Below are 8,457 nucleotides of genomic sequence, written 5' to 3' on the forward strand. Positions count from 1 at the left end.
CTCACCTGTACTTTACAAATTCAATGGGGAGGTGGTTCTGGTGAAGTCCCCTGATTCCTGAGTAGTGACTAGGCAGCTGTCCTTGGGGCAGTGGAATTAGCATCAAAATACAGATAACTCCAGGGCAAACCACAACAGGAACCAAGCATCCAATATGGAGCCTGTTGCTGTCTTTTCAGAGGAAAAACTATAACATACTTTTTTTAAAGGTTCAGTTGAGGTAACTGGAGAGTTCTGGTTATAGTTTTGGTGCGAACTGTCCCTACAGTTGTTGCAAGTGTGGCCGCTGTGTCACATGTACATCAGTAGGCGGTAGAGGAGAGGCTGTGTCTATGCACGGTGTTCTGATCTACGGACATCTGAGTGAGTAGAAGCCTAATATTCCCTGAAAAAAGCCACTGGTCTTGTGCCAGGAGTCCTGGACAGGGAGCTAGCCAGTCTGATGCCAGGCAGGCCAAGAAGGGTTTCTAAGATGTGGAACAAGCCAAAGACTAGAAGAATCCTGCCTGGGGCACCAGGTAGGAGTGAGTCTGAGACAGACAACCCTCTTGAGAGGCCACTTGGATGGGCCAGATAAGTGAACTTGAGGCAACCATCAGCCTGGTGCCATGGGGCCTAGACAGGGAACTAGCCTGAGATGACCACCAGTCCGGCACTTTGCAGCCCTGAGAGGGCAGATCATGCCCAGGTGAGCCCTGCCTGGTGTCATACATAATGCACAAGCAGGGCATAGCACTCCTGAGACCACTCCTGAGATGACCCAGACACTCAGAGACTCGGGTGCCACTAAGAGACGTAAGCAGTAGAGAAATGGAAGAGAACCAAACAGTAGGATGTGGACACAATGGAGAGAGAACCGGAGGATTGGGGATAGTAAGAGCAGCCTAAGGTGAGTAGCCAGTGTTGGTATTCTGTCTAAGCTCCACCCCTACGGCTACCTGGCAGAAGCCAGGTATGCTCCGCCCCACAGTCGCCTAGCAACAGCCAGCTGTGCCTGACTGTATAAGGGGCTGCTTGCCCCCTCCTCTCCTTTCTTACCCCCTCTTACTCTTTGTTCTTCTCTGTCCTTGCTCCCTTCTCCCCTCCCCCCACGTGCCCATGGCCAGCCGCATTTCCTCTCTTCCTCTACTCTTCTCTCATTAAACTTCTCCGCGTGGAACCATGTTGTCTGGGTGTCTTCTGTCTGGGTGTCTTCTGTCTGGGCGCCGGCCGAGATTTAAAACCTAGCAGGCAGTGATGCCGCCTGGGACCATGATGGTGTCCTAACTTGTGCTGCCACCAGGAGCCACATCTGGGTCTGTGGCAGCAGAGGTCGGTTATCACTAAAGGCCAGATGGATGTCCTTGGTCTGGACTGCTGCCCTGGGTCATGTTTATGGCTGAGAGCTGTGCAGGACTGCCCCACCCTTCACCTGGGCATCGTGGGAGAGCTGGCCCTGGGGGCAGGAGAGATGACCCCACCCCTAGCCTAGCCACACAGGAGAGTGGGCCTGTACTAAGCGGGGGTTGCAATCTCGGCGGGGAGCCGATTTCTGAGGATACAAATGTGGGAGACTGGCCCTACCACCCATTTTCTATGTGGTGGCATGGGTGATGGAGAGATACCCTTCTCCTCCATAATCCCTCACTACCTGCGGCAGGTGGGAAATCTGTCCCTGTGGTCGTGAGAGCAGGAGAACTGGCTCTGCCTCTCACCAGCTGCAGCATTCAGGAAAGCAAGCCCTGCACCTCTCCTGGGCAACAGAGTGGAGCTGACCCTGGGGGCGGGGATGCATGCAAGCCAGCCCACGGGCTTGAGCATGAGAGCTGGCCCTGCCACTTGACTGCCATGTGGTGACAAGGACAAGAGAAAGGCACGCCCCAACCCCGCCCCCAGCCATCTATGACAGGCAGGAGAGCTGGCCCCAAGATTATCAGAGCAGGAGAGATGACGCTGTCTCTTTTCTGTTCGAAGTCTATCCAAAGTCTCTTCCTGTTCAGTTTTATGCATTTATGTTTCATTATGGCCTTGCCACAATCTTCGTTTTCTCCCCCAAAGCCCTCCTAGTCCATCTCCCCTCCTTCTGTAGGCATGTTCTTCAGTCTTAGCTGGGTGACCACGCCCCAGGCTCCAGCTCAGAGGCTCTCTATCACAAAGAGTAGGGCTAAAATACTGCCAATCATTCTTACCAAGTCAGGCACTGTGGAATAATACACAGGGGATGGATCAAATCAAATCAGGAGAGGCTCAAAGTAATCATCATCCTATTGGACTTCCAGGGTCTCACTATTTGATTATCTGATAGGTCTGTAAGACCATTGGTGGGTATTTAGAAAACCCCAAATCGGTTTATCACCTCACTTCATGCATTTCCATCACCAGAACTTATTTTCGCAGGCACCGTCTTCTTGACATATGGGATATCAATGTCAAGGGACTTACAACTTTCCCATAATTCCAGTTTCTTTTTTCTGCATTCATGGTCTAAGCTTCCTTAAAAGGACAGGCAAGAACCCCGACTGGATATATCGTGATTCCATTATACCCCTGACTAGAATTAGTATTCCGCTCCACACATTAAAGTGCTTGATCACGCTGCAGATGTTGATATGAGATCGGCTCACCCACTGAAACTTTCAGGACTGGAGCAATGATTTTGACAGAGATATTGTCTTAGTTAGGCTTTTATTGCTGTGATAAAACGCCAAGGCAACTTCTAAAGGGAAGAGTTGATTTAGGCTTACAGTTCTAGAATGCTGTCAGCCCATCACCCTTGTGGCAGGAAAGCTTGGTAGCAAGCGCCAGGCATCACAACTGGAGCAGTAGTTGAGAGATCACATCTTAAACTGTAAGCAGAAGGAGAGCGATCGCCTCCATCCTAAATCTGCTTACGGCCCCCAAGGGGAATTTTCTCATCATAACAAAAGCACCTTTGTTATGCAAGAAAGTTAGAGAATTTTGGAATTTTCATCTCAAGAACCCAAGACAACTCCCCAATTCTTTCTCATACCAGAGCATCTATAAGGACTCTTAGACTAGAATAAGAGGGTATATTCTCCCTGCAGGATAGAAGAGGTTTTCCAAAGCCAGAAGGTGTGAGGTGAACGAAAAGCTAGAAGACTGACAGGCCTTTGGGGGTACAACCTACTCTTGAGTTTGATCCAAGTCACGATGGAACCCGTCAAATTTGTTGTCGTTGTGGTGGTGGTTGTGGGATGGTGGTGGTTGTGGGATGGTGGTTGTTTGAAACAGGGTCTCACTCTCTCTCACAGCTCTCTATGTACCCTGGTTATCCTTGGACTGCAGAGTGCTAGGGTTCCAGGCGTGTGTCCTTACATCTGGCTAGCGAACACCTTTGTCACACAGACTTTTCTGACTTCTCAAGAATGAGTATGGACGGTGATGAAGTCTCCTAAAGATGGCAGTTAGAAGTTTCAAATATAATCTCAAAATTTATTCTTTAATAATTTCATAATGCGTGTCATAGGCTCTCTTATCTCCCTGGTCTAAGAATCTTCACTTTGTAAACGTGGTGCTCCCTGAAGCAGATCCTTAGAGGTGTTTGCTGTTTGGGGTATTTTTCAATGCCATTGAGTGATATTGTTTTTCCTGTAAGAAAGGTCGGGGGAGGGAGAGGGAGGAGAGGGAATTGGCTGTTAGATCCAAAGAGGACCCTCAAGCCCCCAATAGCAGTGGTCTGTGCTCAGCTCAGCGTGCACTCTGACAAGATAGAGGATTGCTGGTGGATAAACAAAGTCTAAACTCAGCTCTCCTTAAGGATTTTGATGTGGGTTTCTGTCAGGAAGAGCCACTGATAGCTTGCTGTTGAAAGACTACACTTCCCAGCTTCCCTTGTGGTCTACAGACACTATTTCCACAACTATAAGAGGCTGCATCCCATCTTCTTCTGTAGATATTTTGGCTGACTTCACCTGCTCATAAATAAACATGGTCCCGTGTCTAAGGTTAGGCCAAGCCCCTCCTCCTTTCCGCCTTTCATCTCGCTACAGCTGCTCTTAAATAATGTAACATGATGGTTCCAGACTGCATTTATTGTTTAAGGTTTTATTTTGATGGTAAAAGATCTTCAATTAAATCTCCAATTCCAATTTTTAAGGCTCAGACTTAACAGGGACAACCCGTAAAATCCTAATCCTATAAAAGGCTCCAACTTGTTAAAAACTGTTAAAGATAACTGAGACATTCAAGTTGCTGATCACCTTACAAATGGACAAATTATTTAATGTAGTCAGATGGATGCTTGTATGTCATGCTAAGTGCAAATGTAGTTTATTTATAAAGACAAGCTTAGAGGGAGAGACCAATTTATATCTCCCATTTTATAGTCCCCTATATAGATTGTCAAAGCTGAGACTGAAACAAATAAACCAAAACAAGTTTAAAATAAATGTTAAGGTTTTTAATGTAAAATAATATTTAAAAAAATCAGGTACGTAAAAGTTGGTTATGAAAAATTGAGTGCTTGAGTAAAATGGTTAAATTTACAATGCACTTGCCTGGCAGGAAACCCCCAGGCTTAAGTACTTCCCTCAGATGGAGCACAGGTTCCCTTGGGTGTGCCCCTGCCCAGCAGGGACCCAGTTATTCAGGGTCCCGAAGAGGCCTTCCACCTGTGTGTCAATGGGGGTGAAGAGAAGAAGGAGACCAAGCAAAAGTTCTGTTGTCAAGGTCTCATTTAATGGGGCGAGCGTTACAGGTTTTAAGGCTTTCAGGGAGGGGGAGTGTCCTTTGTGAAACACAAAGGATGGAGGGAGGAGGGCATTCCAGCAGCGATAGCAGAAGGTGAAGAGGTCATGCGATGGAGACTCCGGAGTCTGGTGTTTGCTCAGACTGAAACATCCTGTGAATGTTATCTTTCTATGCCGTAAATTCGTGGGAGAGGCTTTTGTCCAACAATCTCAAGACTTTATGGCAGTCGTTTCAAGGTTGAATCTCTGTGGCCATGCAGCCAGGAGTCACGTAGCCACTTTGAGCCATAGTCACAAAGAGGCCAGGCCCAAATCCAATATGGCTCCCTACATGGGTGGAACACCATCCCACCAGAATAGGCTGCATGCTGCATGGGAAGTAAGATCTGCCCAGAAGTCTGCTGCTTCCGCTCTGGCTGAACCAGAAGAACAAAATGAAACCAACCTCTTCCTTATTTAAAGATAAATACTCCTTACATCTCACATAGAGGGGAGTGGATTCTCTTGTCCAGAGGAGGATCTCAGCGACTTCCTAAATGTCTCAAAAGACATAGAGGCAAATCGTGTTTACTCTGCCCTCCATATCTCCTGAACTGATCTGTAAAAATGCTGGAAACACGGGACTTTGTATACAAGTCTATTGTGACTGGTAAGGGCCCTGCGTGCTAGTTCAATGGGTCATGTCTTTCACTCTGACATTCAGTTCTTGCTCTTAGCAAGACTAATTCCAGAGTCTGTGCCCTGGCCTTCCACATTCCTGGTTTAAGCAAAGAAGCCAGATGCTGTCATCGAACTCACAGCTTTGGAAAGTTATACAGAATATCCAAGCCGTGTCTTTGACAGGTGGTTTGTGCCGTCAGGGAATAAGTCTATAAAGTGACACCCCAGCCCCCAGATTCCTCAGGAGGAGATGACTTAGATGAAGGAATTCTCTCCAGCCTCAGGTAGAGAGTTCCAGGGACTACATTCCTGTATGAAGCCTATGAGGAGCATAGGCTGTGAGGTAAGGAGCCTGAGTAAAGAGACACCCCATTCCCAGGTGTTCAGTGAGGCTTGGGAATGTTTTTCCTGAACAATTCCAAAAGGCAGCAGCTCACTTAATGTGGTTATCTTGCTTTAGAAATTATGCCTCTAAACAAGCAATCTATTTTTAAATAGGCCGACGTGAAGAAACAAGCTTGCTGATGTCAGAATGTGCTGAACTAGGGGTTTGTCCTTCTGCAGGACAAAAGAGGCTTTGGCTGTCTTTCTTGATTCAGTCCATGCTACGTGTGATTTATTACAGATCTGACATGACTGGCTGCTTCTGTCTTTCATCTGTCGGTTGAGTGGATGGAATAAAAATGTCACGGAGACTTTTTAAAAGCTTTGTTAATAGGGTTAATTTTAGAAAACTTTGCAAAGGGAATTGGTTACTCTTGACAAGGCAGACACTATCTCTGGGAGGATAATTTTAAAATTATAATTGGAAATAATTCTTTTGGAGAATGCAGCTGAGAATTAAATTGTCTCTTTACATATCCTGACACTATGAAAGAAATTCACTATATAATCTTAGAATGTAAGCATAACAATTCAACGTTAACAAAAGTATGTATTTGAATGCCTCAAACACTAGATATGATCATTTAAGGTAGTAGTCCCAATTTTAAAAATTGTTTCTTACAAAAAAAATTGTATTACTTGAGATACTCTAGTTTTTCCCATTAAGTAGGAGTTGGACAAATATACAAAGTTCATCGTCCTCAGAAGCACGGAATGTCACTTAGACACTTCCTGTTCAGACTCATCCCTTAGATGCCAAGCTGACTCTCTTACAAAGCTTCCAGCTGCTCATCCCTGTGCCCAAGTCTGATGTAACAAACAGTTAATTATTAGTCACCTTGGCCTTCTACAGAACTCTGGTGCGTGGTCCAGCCAGTTTCACAATTGCTTTTAACCTTACGTTAACTCTGTATTTAACCTTATGGTATATTGACTCACGTTATTCTTGAGGTAACATTTTCTTCCTCATGTAATTTTGTGTTTTGATGCTCCCCACACAGTTGTACAGTTATTCCCTGTTGGATGGGCCCTCCTGTGAGGCACTTTAATGCTGCTCCCCTCCCTACCCTGTCAGTCTTAAAGCATTAACAGAGAGCCCGACACCCCCAAACTCTTAAAAACAGTTCAGGTGACCTCTAAAGGGGGACTTAAGGACCATGGGGCCATCCAACTTGTCCTTCTTCCTGCCACTCTGTACATTGGGGGACTCAGAACTAAAACATCTGGACTGAAGCATCCTTTGCCCCAATCTCTGTGTCTCACCTGCTCTGATCAGCTTAACATCCCGAGGACCAGCTGGACTCCTTGATGGCTGCCGTGCTCCACAGTGAAACATCAACAGCTCTGACTGCTGCTAAGGATGGGACCTGTGCCTTCCTCGAACAATGCTGCTTCCACACCAACAAATCCTAACTGGTCTGAGATGGGGTCTAAAGACACAGGGGCCAGGTAAATATTCCTTCTGGTTCTGTCTCACGCTGGCCCCTCCCCTGGATTTCTCTTCCCTCTTTATTATCCTCATACTACTTTTTCTTTTCTTTTCTTTTCTTTTCTTTTCTTTTCTTTTCTTTTCTTTTTTTCGGAGCTGGGGACCGAACCCAGGGCCTTGTGCTTGCTAGGCAAGCGCTCTACCACTGAGCTAAATCCCCAACCCCCTCATACTATGTTTTAACCCTGTGTTTTAAATGTTTTACTTACTGAACTTCACCCTGTACCCAAACAAAACACACGTACCCCTGTTCCACAAGAGCTCCCCCAATAGCTCCCACACCACAACAGCTCCATCTGCTCCTGACACATTTGCAAAGAGACTTTTTAGCCGTTGTGGAGAAATCGGCTAAAAGGGACCTTCATCCCTTTCACCCCAGGGCACACACAATTCTTTCCATCAGTCTTCTGTTGTCCCATTCCCTTCCTTTGATGCTCTGTAGCTCCCGCCACTTCATTTGGAGCAACAGTTGTGGAGTGGGAGCAGTCACTTGAATCAACTCTATGCCTACTTTTCCCACCAGCCCTCTGTCATCTCTGCTTTTGCACTTCCCTCTCCTCCAACCCTCTAGAAAAATCTCTGTCTTATTCTGTAACCACACCCTCTGCTGATAGTCCTCTAACAATTGTCTTTCAAGTCTGTACTGGCTGTCTATGTGTGTCAACTTGACACAGCTGGAGTTATCACAGAGAAAGGAGCCTCCTTTGAGAAATGCCTCCATAAGACCCAGCTGTAAGGCATTTTCTCAGTCAGTGATCAAGGGGGGGAGGGCCCATTCCGGGTGGTGCCATCCCTGGGCTGGTTGTCTTGGGTTCTGTAAGAAAGCAAGCCAGGGGAAGCAAGCCAGTAAGTAACATCCCTCCATGGCCTCTGTATCAGCTCCTGCCTCCAAGTTCCTGCCCTGTGTGAGTTCCTGTCCTGATTTCCTTTGGTGATGAACGGCATGGAAGTGTAAGCTGAATAACCCTCACCCCCCAACTTGCTTCTTGGTCATGACGTTTTGTGCAGGAGTAGAAACCCTGACCAAGACAAAGTTCCTTCAGGAATGCAGACTGGCAGTCAAATGATCCATTGCAGCAGGTCAAGTTAAGACTCTTTCCCTACTTACCTGACCAGAGGACACCTTCTTCAATGAACTACCTTCTCTGACAGACTCTTGTGTTGACTACTCTTCTATCAACTTGACACACCATCTAGAGGTATTTGAAAGGAGGAAACCTTAGTTGAGAAAATGTT

The 8,457-nt window shown here is 46.5% G+C and overlaps 1 non-coding gene across 1 annotated transcript; it reads left to right on the forward strand.

Moving 5' to 3' along the window:
- Positions 1–255: 255 nt before the first annotated feature.
- On the forward strand, positions 256–383 carry LOC116886733. The gene has a single exon (XR_004386142.1). It is a non-coding gene; the product is annotated as a small nucleolar RNA SNORA17 (small nucleolar RNA).
- Positions 384–8,457: the final 8,074 nt, after the last annotated feature.

Source organism: Rattus rattus, chromosome 17, assembly GCF_011064425.1.
Source record: "Rattus rattus isolate New Zealand chromosome 17, Rrattus_CSIRO_v1, whole genome shotgun sequence".
Taxonomy (NCBI): domain Eukaryota; kingdom Metazoa; phylum Chordata; class Mammalia; order Rodentia; family Muridae; genus Rattus; species Rattus rattus.